Source organism: Pleurodeles waltl, chromosome 3_2 (assembly GCF_031143425.1).
Source record: "Pleurodeles waltl isolate 20211129_DDA chromosome 3_2, aPleWal1.hap1.20221129, whole genome shotgun sequence".
NCBI classification, from domain to species: domain Eukaryota; kingdom Metazoa; phylum Chordata; class Amphibia; order Caudata; family Salamandridae; genus Pleurodeles; species Pleurodeles waltl.
Genome location: NC_090441.1, coordinates 33,900,849 through 33,914,709, shown reverse-complemented (window position 1 = coordinate 33,914,709; position 13,861 = coordinate 33,900,849). Strand labels below are relative to the sequence as shown.

The window sequence follows — 13,861 nt, the reverse complement described above, 5'->3', positions numbered from 1 at the left end:
GGGTAGATGGCTTGCAGGGATTTAGGAGGTAGGACAATATCAGTATCACTCATCTAGGGGTTGTCTGGTTGACTGAAACCCTAATGTCCTTCCAAGACATGTGGGATCACTATCATTTTTCCAACTTGCAATTCAATTAGTATCTGCAGATGTCCGCCATGTCCTTTCTGTCCACCTCCCACCAGGTAAGCAGGTCCCAGGGTTCAGTCCCCTTGAGGCTAAGATCTTAACAAGAAAGCTGGTCAAAGGAGCCATCTCCACAGTTTACCGCTCCCTTATTTTTAACATCCCGGATTACTTCCCTAGGTTACATAAGCAATAGGAGACGTGGGTGGGAGACATCGACGAGGATGACTGGCATTAGGCCAGGATTGCTCCAAGAGAACTGGTGATCTTCTCAGGCCTCCGCATGATCCCATGGAACTACCGCCACACTCCCCACCTGTCTCCCCAACGACTACACTGGTGGGCAATACTGCCCAGGGTCACTGTACGCTGGTCCAACACAGAAGCTGACTTTTTCCATGTGACCTGGGCTTGCCCCAGTCTGACCCCCCTTTGGAAGGGTGTACAGGTGGGACTTTCCAAGGTCCTCTTGATCTCTCCCCGCCTCCCCCCAGGTGGCCCTGCTGGGTTTGCTAGAGGAGGTGGGCAGACCGCAGATGGAGAGGATTCTCATTGGGGTGTCCATGATGGTGGCTGAGTGAGACATTGCCCCTAAATGGAACTCTCTGGAACCCCCATTGTTGGTGGATTGAAGGAGGCATCCTGAACTAGTGTGACAGCCAGAAAAAAAACAGTTTACAAGGCCCGGGCATTCCAGGAAACATGAAAATATTGAAGGTAAATGGTGGGAGTACCATGGGTTAGATGCTATAACTGCTTGAATATGTCCTCTTGTCCAACGCGTGTAATGCTGGAATGTGGAATTGGTGAATGTGTGTAGTTAGTGTGCTTCACATTAAAAGCAGTAAAGTTGGTTACAAAAAAGGTGGTCTTTGAGAGCAGTCTTGAAAGTGGAGAATAGAAAGATAGCCGGGCGAGATTTCCTGTGTGGAATTCCCAGCATTAGAAAGACTAAAACTGGAAGCTGCTTGCAAACGTTTGAGGGTGATTAAGGTTGCCTGACCGTTGGTTACAAGTTGGGACATATTTGTACTGACTAGAGGAGAGGAGCCATTTTTTACTTTAGAAAGCAGAATCACTAACTCATAGAGAGATCTTATCTTAGCTGACAGCCAGCCAGCCTGGTGTTAGTTGATGTACATAAGAGTATGTTCAGAAGACCTTTTGGGCCATGTTGTTAAGTTTAGTATCTTGTCTAATATGGAAAAGAATATGCGAAAACTCTAAAAGATTCCAGTAGTCAGGTCTGCTGAGGATATCACGGTATTGGCTGTATGAGAAGAAACGCATGATAATGGATTTCAGAAGTTCAATAGATAGAATCTTGCTGCACTGGCTGTGGTTGTGTCACTTGTGAATGTTTTCTTGCTCATAAAGTGTTGAACCATACACTATTTTTTATTATTGAAGAAGTAAATATGCCAGGAAAGGGAAGTAGATGCTAAAGTCACTTGAAAGTAGATTATTTTCTGCATGCATGATCTGGCAGCAATTCAATGACATTTGGCTCTGAGGCACTATATTGGCAGATGGTTTTGAGGCAGTTAGATATCTGTATTTTAAATATGAAGTGAAAAGTAATAAAGATTTGTGCATCATCAGCGAAAAGTTGAAGAAAGTAGGTAGGAAATAGAGGAGCAAGCCATGTGAGATTCCAACAGTTAAATCTTTAGAGGTAGAGAGAGAAGAACACTGAGATACCTAGAAAGAAGTATTAGTGAGCTAGGATAAAAATCAGTTTAATCCCAAGTATGTGTTTTCAAGATTGGATAGTGTAGACAGTATAGTTTTGTGATCCACAGTGTCAAAATCGGCAGAGAGATCAAGAAATTCGTGAAAGAAGGAAACGTGATTGTGATGAGTAGAGGTTGTGAACATTGACTTGTGGAATAAGTCAATGTTGTTAGAATACAGAGCACGAAAACCAGGTTGAAGGGGAATCATTAGGCTATGTGTAGTGAGGAAGTTAAACCCTAGTCATTCAAGGATTAAAAAAAAAAACACTACACACCCGCCTGATTGAGGTTTCTGCAGTATTGCGATCCTATTTTGAATGTTAGTGTGGAGACAAGCGTATCTCCTTGAAACTGAAGGCGTCATTTTAAGCGGATTTTGTGAATTCAGCTGTCCACCCCACTACAGACACTGTGTCCTCTAAACATGTTATGTATGCCACACGTCCCTGCAGTGGCTTTCACTATGAGCCTTCATACAGAGGCTCAGTTGGCACCACACGTCTGAACACCTGGGGCTGACAGGCGAGAGTGCCGCAGGCACATCACCTTCTGTGTTCTCATCAGAGCCATGCAAAGAGTTGTTTTCATTCGTGCCAGTCAACTCTGGAATTTCATAAAGAAGAGAAGGCGGGGAAAATGTATGAAATGCTCAGGGAGTACCTAACTCACTTGCAGAGGTTGATTTATTTTATCATCAGCGTGGTAAGTCTAGCTCTTTAACTGTAGTCAACGATTATCACCCACTGCATTACATTAATTACAATGTGCCCGACAGTGTCCAGACATGGACAGTGTCCAGACAGTGTCCATGTCACCAGGCAGGTCGCTCCCCCCATCTGCCACGCAGCCCCCTGTGGGTTGAACCTTTGTTGCCGCTTTTGCCGCCTGACTACTCGCTCCCTTTTTTCTGTACCCCTGCGCTTGGCTTCTGTGCCACTTCGTTTTTTTCATTCTGTGCCCCTGTGTCTTGCTTTCTGTACCCCTGTGCTCTGTTGTCCCTCTCCCGCTGTCTTTTCCCGCAGTTTTTTCCCCGGGTTTTCCCCGGGTTTTTACCTTGCTGCTGAGCCCCTGCTGCCCCGCCCCCTTCACTCCCATTGGCCGCCCCGCTCCCACCTCCCAGCTGCTCCTCCCTCCCTCTGCCCTCATATGGAGGCCGCGGCACGCCTAAGGCAAGCCCGTCTGCACCCGTCCGCACCTGGACTGCACCTAGCACCAGAACCCCTGGAACCCGCACCCCCCGCAACGCCAGACTGCACTACGACGCAAGCACCCTCCACGCACTCAACATCAGACGAGACCACCCCTGCTACCGGGCCACCCCGAAACGCACCCAGGGGCCTTCCACCTGCTGGAACTGCAGATTCACCAGCATCCAACCCTCCACACCACCAGCCAGAGAACCCAACCACCTCCGCTGCATCCTCCTCAACACCCGCTCCGCTCGCAAGCACGCCATCGAACTTTGGGACCTCCTAGACTCCACTGCCCCCGACGTCGCCTTCCTGACGGAGACCTGGCTGAATGCCACCTCAGCACCAGACATCGCCTTAGCCATCCCACAGGGCTACAAGATCTCCCACAGAAACCGAACCAACGGAGTGGGAGGAGGAATCGCCATCATCCACAAAGACTCCATCAAAATCTCAACGAACACCGATGACACCCTCACCACCGCCGAGCACATGCACTTCCAGATCCACACCGACCCCAACACCACCCTCAGAGGAACTCTCATCTACAGACCTCCCGGACCCCACCCACAGTTCAGTGACACCATCGCCGACCTCATCAGCACCCACGCCTTCGCTTCCACGGACTACATCCTCCTCTGGGACCTGAACTTCCACCTCGAGAACAACAACGACGCCAACTCCACCGACCCTGATCGACAACCTCGCCAACCTCGGACTCAAACAGCTCGTAACGACACCCACTCACGCCGCTGGACACACGCTCGACCCCATCTTCTCCGCAAGCCCCCACGTCTCCTTCAACCACACCACCGAACCACACTGGACCGACCACAGATGTGTCCACTTCACCTTCAGAAAACCCACCGCACCCAACAGCTACCACGCCGCTGCTGGGGCAAGGTCACCGAGGACCAACTGACTACCGCCCTCGCCCTGAGACACCCCACCGACCCAGACACTGCCGCGACCAACCTCACACAGTGGATCAACGACTGCGCCAACACCCTCGCCCCTCTCAAGACCTTTACAACCAACCACACCAACAAGAAAGCCGCCTGGTTCACCGAGGACCTCCGGATCTCCAAGCACACCTGTCGGAAGCTGGAGAAGAAATGGCTCCACGACCGAACACCAGACAACCACACAGCCCTCAAGAGCGCCACCCGCAGACATCACCAACTCATCAGGACCGCAAAGAAGACCATCTTCAAGGACCGCCTAGACAACAACGCACACAACACCAAAGAGCTCTTCAGCATCGTGAAAGAACTCTCCAACCCCAGCTCCATCACCAACGACATCCTGCCATCTCAAGACCTGTGCGACTCCCTGGCCACCTTCTTCCACCGCAAGATCACCGACATCCACGACAACTTCAACCCCGACCCCCCTGCACCCACCACTGAGTCCACCACCCCTGCGACTACCACTCGCACCAGTCACCTGACCGCCTGGTCCAGCGTCAGCGACGAAGACACCATCCAACCATGAACTCCATCCACTCCGGATCCCCATCGGACCCCTGCCCTCACCACGTCTTCAACAAAGCCAGCGCAGCCATCGCGCCCCACCTCCGGAAAACAATCAACTGTTCCTTCGAGACAGCAACCTTCCCAGAAAGCTGGAAGCACGCCGAGATCAACGCCCTTCTGAAGAAGCCCAAGGCGGACCCCAAGGACCTCAAGAACTTCCGTCCCATCTCCCTGCTCCCTTTCCCGGCAAAACTGACCGAGAAGATTGTCAACAAACAGCTGACCCGCTACCTCAAAGTCAACAACATTTTGGACCCGTCCCAATCTGGTTTTCGCAGTAACCACAGCACCGAGACCGCCCTGATCGCCGCCACTGACGACATCCTGACCCTGATGGACAAAGGAGAAACAGCCGCCCTCATCCTCCTGGACCTATCAGCAGCCTTTGACACGGTCTGCCACCGCACCCTATCAGCACGCCTCCATGACGCCGGTATCCAAGAGAAGGCCCTGGCCTGGACCACATCCTTCCTCTCCGGCAGAACCCAGAGCGTCCGCCTCCCACCCTTCCGCTCCAAAACCACTGAGATCATCTGCGGCGTCCCACAGGGATCCTCCCTCAGCCCGACACTGTTCAATATCTACATGGCCCCCCTCGCCCACGTCGCACAACAACACAACCTCAACATCATCTCCTACGCCGACGACACCCAGCTGATCATATCCCTCACCGAAGATCCCCACACCGCCAAAGCTAACCTCCACCGAGGAATGAAGGCCGTAGCCGACTGGATGAAGGACAGCAGACTGAAGCTGAACTCAGACAAGACGGAGGTCCTCATTCTCGGACCCACCCCATCAGCCTGGGACGACTCTTGGTGGCCCACGTCACTAGGCACAGCCCCGGAACCCACGGACCACGCACGCAACCTGGGGGTCATCCTGGACTCCACTCTCTCCATGACCAGGCAAGTCAACGCCGTCTCCGCGTCCTGCTTCAACACCCTTCGTATGCTCCGCAGGATCTTCATATGGATCCCCCTCGACACAAGAAAAAACGTTACCCAGGCCCTCATCGCCAATAGACTCGACTACGGAAACGGCCTCTACTCAGGAACTACAAACAAGCTCCTGAGACGACTCCAACGCATCCAGAACGCCTCGGCCCGACTCATCCTCGATGTCCCCCACCGCAGCCATATCACACTCCACCTGAGAGGCCTGCACTGGCTCCCCATCAACAAAAGGATCACCTTCAAGCTCCTGATCCACGCACACAAAGCACTGCACAACACCGGACCCACCTACCTCAACAACCGACTCAGCTTCCACACCCCCACCCGAAGCCTCCGCTCAGCCAACCTCGCCCTCGCCACAGTCCCCCGCATCCGAAAAACCACCGCCGGTGGCAGATCCTTCTCCTACCTCACCGCCAAAACCTGGAACACTCTCCCCACCATCCTACGACAGACCCAGGACCTGCTGGCCTTCAGAAGACTCCTCAAGACCTGGCTCTTCGACCAGTAGCACCCCCCCGTCCCCAGCGCCTTGAGACCCTCGCGGGTATGTAGCGCGCTTTACAAATGCAGTGATTGATTGATCCTGTGAAATAGATCTAAAGCAGGCGTAGCACCTTACATATTGTTTTTCTCCCCTCATGTTACAGTTAGCGTCCTATTTATTTTTGTGGTAGGTACTCTGTGGATATTTTATTTAGAACCCATTTACATTAGATTTTCAAAACTGAAGTTTTTGTAAAGCCTGCACGAAAAAATAATGCAGTCATCCTAAATGTTCCATCTTTATAAATGTTGGAAACACTAATTTCTCCTGTCTGTGTTTGGAAACGCAACAGCAATCAGGGCATCGCAGCCATTAGGCTGCGAAGGAGGACATCCTTGTTTGTAATTCTTGTTGTTTGTGTCGCACCTATTCTGTCTACTTCCACTGCTTCTGCCTGTTGTACCTACTGAGGGAATCGTGCACGTCTGCTGCTTGTGTTGTACATGGATTTAGTGAACGAGACAAACTTGGAACTGCTGCTTACTGCTGTATCTGTTCCTTTTGTAAGAAAATCTTGCATTACTGCTGGCTGTGCTGAACTGTTCTATGCACGGTGGAAGTCTGTGCTGCTGGTTCTTGTACTGCAGCTGTTCTGTGTGTGAAAGAGGTCCCCTACTACTTTTCAGAAGTCGAGGGCCATCGGGAGTTACTGTCCTCCCGATCGTAAACTTCAGGACTGGTTAGCCATCCAGTATTTTGGTTTTAGCAAAAGGAGAAATAATGTATTGCAGTAGCCTGTGCAAAGCTAGCATTATTAGACACTGTTGTACCTGGCTTTTTGACAGGGACATCCCCAAACTTTTTGCCTCCTTCCTCCTATTTTTTTCTGACCTGTTGTTGTTGGCTTTTGACCTCTGGGCACTTTACCACTGCTAACCAGTGCTAAAGTGCATATGCTCTCTGTGTAAATTGTACTATTGATTGGTTTATCCATGATTGGCTATTTAATTTACTTATAAGTCCCTAGTAAAGTGCACTATATGTGCCTAGGGCCTGTAGATGAAATGCTGCTAGTGGCCCTGCAGCACTGGTTGTGCCACCCACTTCAGTAGCCCCTTAACCTTGTCTCAGGCCTGCCATTGCAAGGCCTGTGTGTGCAGTTTCACTGCCACTTCGACTTGGCATTTAAAAGTACTTGCCAAGCCTAGAACTCCCCTTTTTCTACATATAAGTCATCCCTAATGTGTGCCCTAGGTAACCCCTAGAGCAGGGTGCTGTGTGGGTAAAAGGCAGGACATGTACCTGTGTAGTTATATGTCCTGGTAGTGTAAAACTCCTAAATTCGTTTTTACACTACTGTGAGGCCTGCTCCCTTCATAGGCTAACATTGGGGCTGCCCTCATACACTGTTGAAGTGGCAGCTGCTGATCTGAAAGGAGCAGGAAGGTCATATTTAGTATGGCCAGAATGGTAATATAAAGTCCTGCTGACTGGTGAAGTCGGATTTAATATTACTATTCTAGAAATGCCACTTTTAGAAAGTGAGCATTTCTTTGCACTAAAATCTTGTTGTGCCCTTCAATCCACGTCTGGATAGGTTTAGTTGACAGCTCCGTGTGCATTCGCTCAGACACACCCCAAACACAGGGTACTCAGCCTCACTTGCATACATCTGCATTTTGAATGGGTCTTCCTGGGCTGGGAGGGTGGAGGGCCTGCCCTCACACAAAGGACTGCCACACACCCTACAGGATTGAACTGAAAGGGGGCAGACAGGATTGAACTGAAAGGGGGCTTGGTGCATTTCTTAGACACTCTTTGAAGTCACCCCCACTTCAAAGGCACAACTTACTATAAAACAGGGCCTCTGCCCTACCTCATCAGACACTTGCTGGAGAAGAAACCTGAACCAGAAACTACATCCTGCCAAGAAGAACTGCCTGGCTGGTCAAAGGACTCACCTGTCTGCTTTCTACAAAGGACTGCTGCCTTGCTGTTGGCCTGATGCCTTGCTGAACTCTTGTCTGGCTGTGAAAGTGCTCTCCAAGGGCTTGGATAGAGCTTGCCTCCTGTTCCCTGAAGTCTCAGGACCAAAAAGACTTCTCGTTTTCACTTGGACGCTCCGTGTGCCGAAATTTTCGACGCATAGCTTGTTCTGCGGCAAGAAAAACGCCGCACACCGACGCTGATCGACGCGACGCCTTCGGGACTTCGACGCACGGCCTCGCAAGGACAACGCCGCCTGACTTCCAGAGGAGAAATCGACGCGGCGCCTGCCGTGAGATCGAAACTTCGACGCGCAGCCCAGCAGAACGACGCGCAGCCGGAAAACAAGCAGGAAAATCCACGCACAGACCCGGGACATCTGGTAATCCCCGAGATCCACAGAAAGAGACTGTCCGTGCGCCGGAAAACGACGCACAACTTCCCCGCGTGAAAAATAACGACGCAAGTCCATGTGTGCTGGGGAGAAATCAACGCACACACCATTTTTCAACATATCCCTTCTTCTGTGGCCCTCTGAGGAGATTTTCCACTCCAAACCAGGTACTTTGTGCTTGAAAGAGACTTTGTTTGCTTTTTAAAGACTTAAGACACTTTATATCACTTTTCAGTGATATCTCTACAAATTTACATTGCAACTTTATTCGTTTTGACCTACAATTATCCTGATAAATATTATATATTTTTCTAAACACTGTGTGGTGTATTTTTGTGGTGCTATATGGTGGTATTGTATGATTTATTGCACAAATACTTTACACATTGCCTTCTAAGTTAAGCCTGACTGCTCGTGCCAAGCTACCAGAGGGTGGGCACAGGCTAATTTTGGATTGTGTGTGACTTACCCTGACTAGAGTGAGGGTTCTTGCTTGGACAGAGGGCAACCTGACTGCCAACCAAAATCCCCATTTCTAACAGACACAATAGAGAAATGACGTTTCCTGGCACAGATGGGAAAAGTGCCTACGGGATTACAGGCAAAGTCACTGTCACTGAAGGTAAAATATCTTGGCTCATAGCTCTGCGATTGGGGCAATCTCGGTGATATTATGGAAGGTAGCCATTCCTGTTGTTTTACTCACACCTCGTTGCTGATTCTTCCCTTTCAATCGCTACCCGCTCATTTAGGAGTAAAGCTGAGAGTACCTGCTGTTTGGGTATGTTCGTGCGGTCTCTTCGTCAGGCAGTGGGAGTGTGCCTGGTCCTATGGGTGTGTGGTGCATGGCTCACTGAGCAGCGAGGCTCTGACCTTTTCACGACTGCGATGTGCTTGTCCTGTATGCAAGAAAACACTACACTTTGCTGTTTGTTATGTGCTTCTTTTTGTTACGGAAATGAGTACTTCTGTGTTCTGTAATGCATCTATTAAGTGTGAGGGAAACTATTTCTCTTTCTGCCTGTGTTACGTGTCCCTGGGGGTGTGCCTCTAATGGGAGCTTGCACTTCTGTCTAATATGCATTGCACTTAGGAGGTGGTGGACCATGGACTGTTTCTTCCCTCTCTTGATGTACCACTGTGTGTTTTGAGGCTGTACTACCTTTTTTCTTCCTGGTCAGAGGTTATGCCAAGTATGACTATATCAAACACCAGCATGTTTCGTTTGCAGCATCCTAGACTCAAAATTCCTTACACAGTGTCGGAATGTGTTTTAGGTGACAATAATTTTACCAATTCATTGTTTATCGGATGCACATCAGGTTTTACAACCAGGTCCTAGTTAGACCAACATCCGTACGCATATTTTCATTGCAAGAACTAACACATCCCCTCACCTCCACAGTGAGTCTTCGACGCTGAACTCTGCATCGCAAGTCCTCATCAACAGTGTCCTCGACGATGACACAGGACCTCGCAGCTCCACAACGCTGATGATTTAAGGGGCTTGTGTTGAGCGGGCCTAACTGGGTCCCCATAGCCGGCCCACTCTCCATCGTGGTTGGCTTGAAATTGTGACTTTGCCCAGGTCCGGCACAACCAGATATTCATAGTTGGCGCTTTATACTTTTTGGAGCTGTTTTTACTGAAATCTTTAAACCTGCTTAGCTCCGATTCTACTGATTGGATGTTTGTCATTTTGGGCTTGTTTTATTTATTAGGATGAATCTATTTTTCTAAACTGGTGTGGGAGCCTTTTGCGGGTGTGTTTTCACTGTGTTACTGCTTGAAGTGTTAAACTAAAACCTCACACATTGTCTCTGAGTTAAGCTTGACTGCTCTGTGCCAAGCTAGCCAAGGGCTGAGCACAGGTGAATTTAGGGTTTGCTTGTGAGTTTACCCTGGCAAGGATTATGGTGCCTGCTTGAGTAGGGTTGATCCCCACAACCAGTAACCCTATGTTTTACACTCAGTCTTCTGCAGAATGTAAATAAAGAGCCATAAGGCATAAAAATAACATTTATCATTAACAACAATTAGAAACAGCAGAAGTGTGGTAGGTAGAAGTATATAAAATCACATCATTTTATTGTAGTAGCTGTGTAAGTGTTGTGTAATATGTTCCTTTCTCCATGACTTGGTGGATACATAGGCTAATCAGCGAGTAACAGATTCTCTGAGAGCTTTGTAAGTGGGAGATGGCAATGGTCAATTAGGGCATTAGACATCGGTGAACCCTTCTGTATAAGGTGAGGATGTAGGCTTCCTCCTTAAATTCAGGGCTGTTAGAAGCTCAGCCCTTTCTACATACATGCATGCTTTGAAAAGCTCCCACATCATCTTTTGTGGAAATACATGGAACACTAGAGCCCTTTCCTTGTCAAGGACTACTGAATGCAAACTGGCCCAATAATTCGGCTAATTTGGTTAAACTCTGATTCCCCACAGACCTGTCATTTGTGCATTTACACTGCTTTTGTTTCAGAGAGCAGCGTGCGCCTCTCTTTCTGGGTCTGATTTGTGTTTGTTTTTCATTATTTCAGGGGCATCAAGGAGCATTCATGTGCGCATACCCTTTTAAGAGAACAGCGTTGACAAAGCTCTGTTTGCCGAGAGTGCTCAATCATTTAGAAGGCAGTACTGCTCATATAATTTAGCTAATGAGTGAGTTGTTGTTGCTGTACTGTGATGAACTTAATCGCCCTGGGCTCGAGTTTTTTGTTATATGTAATTGTGAATCCAGGTAATGAGTACTTGGCTGTTAACTGTTGTTGACTGTTTTCTTCCAAAACTGATATAATGTACATTAAATTGAATATTCTGCTGTAGGCACTCTGAGGGAAGCATGGCCTTGTCAATAAATGCATTAAAACTGGGCACATTATTCAATATTCTGGGGATTATCATTTAAATTCAAAATGATTTAAACAGCTGTAAAAGTACAACTTTTGTACAGCTTCTGGTGAAAAGGAAATGAATAGCTGATTCGGAGTTTCCTGTGCAGAGCATGAGCAGAAGTGCGTCAGTTACAAACGCACTATATCAGGCCACTGGTAAACAGAAAAAAGTGCTTTAAACTGCCATCCATTGTAGGGAAAAACAGTTATATTTACCCAGTATTGCACCTCTAACAAACACCAACAGTAAGCATTCTAGAAGGTTGCTTTGTTTGTTGGCGTCTGGTTATGTGCGGAGAGAGACTGTTACATCATCATGGATGGCACCTTTAAATTGGTGTATTTAATCATTTTTGAAAATTGCAGGCCGTTGATTCTACTTCAGGTTTTGGAACTATGGTTCTACTAAATAAAACGAGGTCCATACAAGATTTTAAAGATCTCCGCATGTGATAAGTTTACAAACGGATAGTATTCCTGGTAGAGAGTGATTCATAATGGTTGTCCTGATAATCTGCTGTGGACCCAGCTGTAGTGCGCCCGCTTTGGGATCCCCTGATAGAGTTGCACCAGTTGCAACAATAGCATCCAACTGATTTTAAGGATCAACATGTATTGGTTCTAAAATCGGCTAATAAAGCCTGCTGCTGCCTCATTGATCTAATACGTGGTTTTCATGTTTACACTAAAAATTTGTTAATTGCGGACCTAGGTGTAATGTTGTTAATTCACAAAAATATATTTATTTTAACTATGGGAAGTTGGACTCTCTAACGGCGCCATTTTGTTTGTGAAAGGTAGGGGTTAGGTAGCATATTCGGTTCTGTCACTTTCTTCTCTTTTTCTGTTGTAACTGGCTTTAGTTTACTGCTTTGGGCAATCATCCCAGTAATGGTCTGAACTAGTTTTGTGTTGAAACGAGCAAATTAGTAAGTGTGTGAATTCTTTTAATTAGGATAGGATACAACACAATTGGGCCCTTTCTTTTACATATTTTTAGTTGTTAGAAATATATACATTTACTGGACTTTAACATAAATAGTGCGTGGCTAATTTGATAAATGGCATCGTTTTAGGCTCAAGTGACTCAAGAATTGTAAATGGTCAAAGGTTTACCTATTATGGAAGGGAACAGATTCTTTGGTTTTGAAACAGTGGATGGGTCGGCTAATTAAAATAGCAGTTACTTGTGTATTTATATAGTTCTACCAGCCCAACGTGAGCATGAATCTGATGATACTTTCCACAAATCCCAGTTGTAAATTGTCAGGCTTTTCTTGAGACCCTTGCAGTGCAGGGACAACCAACCACAGTCAAAGGTGAAAGCGCTAGTATACCGTACTAACCAAGGCATTCACTACTGGGTTTGCTATGGAATCTTTGCCTCCCAGTCCTCCCTAACTCTACGGGTAGCTGTGGACAAGCAATCGGGCGGTAGCTCATAGGAGGTGGCGTGGGGTTGAACCTAGTTAACACACTTATCTCAGTTGCAATAGAGATGTGAATGTTGAGCCAGAGTTTTGAGTTTTTGTACATGCACGACACCTTAATAATACCTCAACATCTTTACATGTACTTTCAGCGGAAATTAGGTCTAGTTGTAAAAGGGATACAATAAACGCGATATACAATAAATGGTAAGACAAGTACCTAGTTATAAACACTACATACTGTTTATGGTTGCTAAATGTTTAAGGGAAACATTGGAGCACTTCTGGAATGGCGAAGTACATGGAGAAAGCAACTTGCAAATTCACTGAGCCATGCCTTTGCGTTTGGGAAAGTGAGTAAGAAAAAACCTGTCATGCAGTTTATGGTCAGGTGACATTAGCCTCTTAAAATTAGGCTAGCCCCCACAACCTTGAGGCTGTAGAAGTTCCAAGTCAGTGACTCCTCATTTGGGGTATCATATGTGATGAAGAAAGGGGTGGACTTCAAGAAAAATTATGTTCAAAGTGTAGAAGCCATTTCTTGAGGGTGCATCCAGCAATACTGTGCTAGCCCGTAGACACAAAGGCCTTACTCTAGAACACACTGGCCTATCTCAAGCAAAAGGCGAGGTCAACAAAGAAGAAAAAATACAGGTTGCTGCACAGAGTGAGTGTGCTCACCATACCGAGTCCCTACTTGGGTCACTGTTATATTCTTGTATGTTAAATGATGTGCCACTCTGGAGTCATGCTGTCTCCTGGCAACTGAGCTGCTGCTTCTGGAATCTCAGGAGATTCCAGGAAGGAGAGAAGTCAGTTGGTGAGGAAAACAGCTGGGCCGGGCTGTCACTGCTTATATTGAATAAAAGTAAATTCAAGGAACCACGGCTCCTGTCCTAACACTCACCTGCACTTGTTGAAGCAATTTTATGACACTGCAATCCTCTGGTGTCTGTTGAAGTGTAGACAGAACTTCAACCCATTGTATTGTCCTCTCTGGAATTCTTGGACTTAGTGCAGCCTTCCATATGGACAAGGTGAGTGGCAGGCCAGGCTGCAACAGGATGCACTCAGCTCTTCTTACGGAAGTATCAGCGACAGCAGAGTCCACAAAGGTCTGCGTA

The 13,861-nt window shown here is 47.6% G+C and overlaps 1 protein-coding gene across 3 annotated transcripts in view; it reads left to right on the top strand.

The window, feature by feature from the left end:
* CAMKK1 (calcium/calmodulin dependent protein kinase kinase 1) overlaps window positions 1-13,861 on the top strand; it is a 1,090,978-nt gene that overhangs the window by 439,484 nt on the left and 637,633 nt on the right. The gene's annotated exons all lie outside the window — the stretch shown is intronic.